The sequence below is a fragment of the Lycorma delicatula genome, chromosome 6, assembly GCF_047948215.1.
Source record: "Lycorma delicatula isolate Av1 chromosome 6, ASM4794821v1, whole genome shotgun sequence".
NCBI classification, from domain to species: domain Eukaryota; kingdom Metazoa; phylum Arthropoda; class Insecta; order Hemiptera; family Fulgoridae; genus Lycorma; species Lycorma delicatula.
The window spans coordinates 23,781,153-23,785,664 of NC_134460.1; positions in this window are offsets into that span (position 1 = coordinate 23,781,153).

The following is a 4,512-nucleotide window of genomic DNA, read 5'->3' on the forward strand; positions in this document are numbered from 1 at the left end:
GTTAAAAGAAGAGACAGACTTATAGGCCACATACTAAGGCATCCTGGAATAGTCGCTTTAATATTGGAAGGACAGGTAGAAGGAAAAAATTGTGTAGGCAGGCCACGTTTGGAATATGTAAAACAAATTATTAGGGATGTAGGATGTAGAGGGTATACTGAAATGAAACGACTAGCACTAGATAGGGAATCTTGGAGAGCTGCATCAAACCAGTCAAATGACTGAAGGCAAAAAAAAAAAAAAAATAATTAATTGTAGTCAGATATAATGTCTACAATGACGGGTTGCTTTTATAAACCATATTTTCATTTTAATATGTGACAAACGTGATCAGTAATTTGTGAAAAATATGCACACTGTATCAGATTTCATGTCTCATTTCAGTTGTGTTCAGGTATACTTATTATTTTTATTAAATTTAAAATAATAATTATTTTTGATGAAATAAATTATTAAGATCTATTATTGACATTTTTTAAATGCTACAAAATTCATCTAATAGGAAATAAAATGGCTGCAATTGGGTGAAACCCGGTTTGTTTAGAAAATAAAGGAAGGAAGTAGGGTAGCTGGTATTTAGAAAACAAGGTATGATTATGCAAAATACATCGCCTAAATTTTAACAATTTCATATTAGATACTTTTTTTGTAAGTACTGTTTGCTGTTAGATACATATGTCTTTTAACTGACAATATGTAATTATTATTATTTTTTTCTAATATAACAACAGTAATTTAAATGCTAACTCAATACTTTTTGTTATATTAAGTAATATGTGTTTTTATCTATTCCAGGTGACTATGTCAAAAAATTCTTCTTTAGTGATAAAAAATATTAACGAAAGATATAACACTGATGATGATGGGAATGAGGATTTAGTATTTAATGAAGAAGATATACAATTGTAAGTTTATATCTTGTTTGTATGAATGTATTTAGGAGTTGGCTTACCCATAAGCTTTTCAGCCACAAATGAACTTTTTGTACAACAACCAGATAGAATTTCCAAGTAGGTTTTTAACTGACCCCATCAAATTATGCAGACACCAAAGACACAGCAACTTAAATACCAAATCAGGTCCTCACAACCTTTATGATGATCCACAAGATGTCTAGCTAAAATTTTCAGATTTAGATTTTTATTTCATATAAGGCAAAGGAAAAATGAGAAAGAAATCATTTACCAGATGAACTACCAATTACCCCACCCAAATGAGTTTTTAAAAAGCCCCATAAAGTAAGCAAGCATTCAATCTGCATGTAATTCTTCAGGAGATCAAATATCTTTACCTAAAAGCAACAATCTTCCATTGACTATCTCTATATTATAAAGATCAGTTTTCCTTCAAATCTTAAAGAGCCACAAGAACAGTCATGTTCCTTAAGGAAAATTTTTCCGTCATTCTAGAAATTATATGCAAGTTACCAACTGGACTGTAATCTGTTAAGCCAAATACCCACTAGAGATTAAATTTGTCTTTTAGCTTCATAACTTGTGTAGATATAAAAATAGAATTAAATAAATTACTTGTAATTATAATACCATTAAATATACTAAGGCTCAAAGATGTAGTTAATTTTAAGCAGTACAATTACTTAAAAAAATAAACATGGGTATATTTAATCCCATTAGTATTACTTTTTATTTGAGTATGGTATAGTGATATATTTATATACCCACACATTTAATTACAAACAAAACCACCATAGCAAGCTCAATGTAAACTTACTAATTTATATAAAAAGTTTTCCATTGATTCATTAGTTATCAGTTGAGTACTATTTTAGGTGATGAGTGATGAATAATTACTTTAGTCGGTTAAAATTAATCTCTCATGATCTTATCACTCTTTAACTTATTACAAAGGTAATAAGTTAAACCATATCTAAAACAGTATTTAAATAACAACTGATGGTGAATCGATGGATTCAAAAAGTAGCTTTACATATATTGGTTATTTTACATTGAACTTGTTATTTTAGAAGTATTGTGAATGGTAATTCTGTTCTTTATTTAATGATTTATTTTGTTTGATTTATTTTTGTTGTTCTGATGATCACACTGTAATCAGATATTTTTCAATTGTCAGCTATTTTCCCAGTCTTTGTTTACATTTATTTATGTGATGATTATTGTTTAGTTTAGTTTTTTATTTAAAAGCTTTTATTTAACTCGCTTTAGGAATAATCAAATCTTGCAACTGCTATATCTTTTGATCTGTCATATGAAAATCAATGAAATTTGGTACATGTATGTAACTATCTGTTATTTTATAACAGATAAATAAAGTATATACATATACTAAACAACCTCATTAAACAAAAAATATTTTTTAAAATACAGTAAATGTCTATAAAAACTTATTCGAAAACATTGTTATAAAAACTGCGCCACGCTTTTATTTAACAAAAAATTTTCATTAATTTTAAAATTTAATAATTATTACATTTATTTATTTTTTATTTATTGGTTATTTATTACATATTTATATAATTTATTTTTTACTTTTCAGTGCATTTTTATATTTGTTAATATATTATATATATTTTTGTTAAATTCTCAATTTGATTTAATTCTTATTATTTACTCTTTAGAGGGTTTTTTTAATTTGTTTCCTTTTTTTATTAATGCTAATATTAATATTAGTTAAATCAAAAAGCTTTTTAAAAAATAATTTTTTATATGTAATCAAATATATTTTTGTAATTTTTTGTTTTTTGTATTTTTTTCTTTTGTATGTTCAGTGTGAAATGAATATGGGTTATATCCATTTTTATGTAGTCTAGATATTTTATAGTGTTGAATTCTGTGTGGTCTTCAAATGATATTGGTATGTCGAGTAATATGTATTCTAAAAGCAGATAGTTTATGTGGGATTGGGCGGTTTAAAGTGTTGTGAATCAGGGTGTTTGTCATCTGTCATGTCTTTTGTGTATTTTTTAAAAGTGAATCTGTTAGTTGTTTTTTGTAATAATAAAATAAAGAAAATTTGTTTGTGTTCATATTTAGCTGATTGATCTGTGAAATATTTTATTTATGAATGCTAATAGTTTTTTATGTTATCTTGCTATTACAAAATAGTGCATCACATCTGTGCTAGTATATTGTTCTGTGAGCTCATTTGTTGTACAGCATTTTCAAGGTCATGTTACTAAATTAAAACAGAAATTGAATAAAAATCAATTTGAATAAAAAATTTTATGTTTCTTTTAAGATTTAATTATACAGAACTTTATAAAGCAAGTTTTAAAAAGATTATTAGTAAATTTTATTATTTTGTCTTTAATTATTGTAGAAGAAACAAAATTATGCTCATGTGTAATGAGCACTACTAGATATGAATGTAAGGAAGTGAGATACCATCAGTGTTGACTGTAGTGAAGGTGAGCAATGAGTGGATGAATAACATTTCCTAAGCTCACCTCTTACTGCCTCTTGTAACCTTTTGCCCATATTTGAACTAGTGGACATGCAGTAATATTTATGCTCTTTTTCAAAGAATTTGTATGAGTAGAGCTTAATTAGAAATGTTTATAAAGAATATTAGTTAGGCGTTTGTAGAAAAGTGTTCATTCTGCGACTGAATATGAAATATATTAGAATTAAAAAGAATTAGATTGGATTATGGAATAAAATATTTTTAATTCTATTAATTCTCAATAGAGTAAAGATAAGATTACAATTTCAAAGTAACACTGGTTTCTTTGAACCACCTACACTTCTCTCCCTGATGTAATCACTGTTACACTAATTTTAATAATTAAAAATTAAGGAAAAATTTCTTTATTGTGTAAATTATTGTCCCATAGCCACCTACAGCGCAGTGCAATGAAATTTTTTTAGATAACTGTACTTTAATAAAGAATACCCTTACTCGTATTATAAGTGTAATTTATATTTGTAACACTGTAATTTATTTGCCAACACTTTGTCTCTATTTTGCTGGTATTCTGTACTTGAACATTATCATCATTGATATTTGTTTCAGATCTTGCTTTTTATATATGTTTAATGTAATAAAGTCAGAATTTATTAATAAAAACTTAAAACAAAACAAAACTGCACATGACAATGAATCAAGAATAAATCCAACAATAGTATCTGCTGGAGGGATTGTCTCAAAATGTAAGATCTGCTTATATTTCTGCTATTAACATTTTTAATTTAAGATAATATCATTTAACTTTTTTCATAAATTTAAGTGCTTGATAAAAATTAAGTAAAAGGCAATGCAAAATGCTAGTATTTATTTATCAATTGAAACATACTCAATGATAGGTTCCATTTTATCTACATAGCATGTTAAGGAATTCCAAATGTTTTTAACTGCCTTCAGTCATGGGTGGACTATTTTTCTTAAATAACCGTAAGAGTTAAAATTTTAAAACTTTTATTAAAAAATTTAACAATAATAATTTATTATAAATAAGCTGATGTAAGAATTGTCAACTGCGATTTCAAATAATTATAAATTCAATTTTATAAATAACTATTTACAGAGACATAGAGA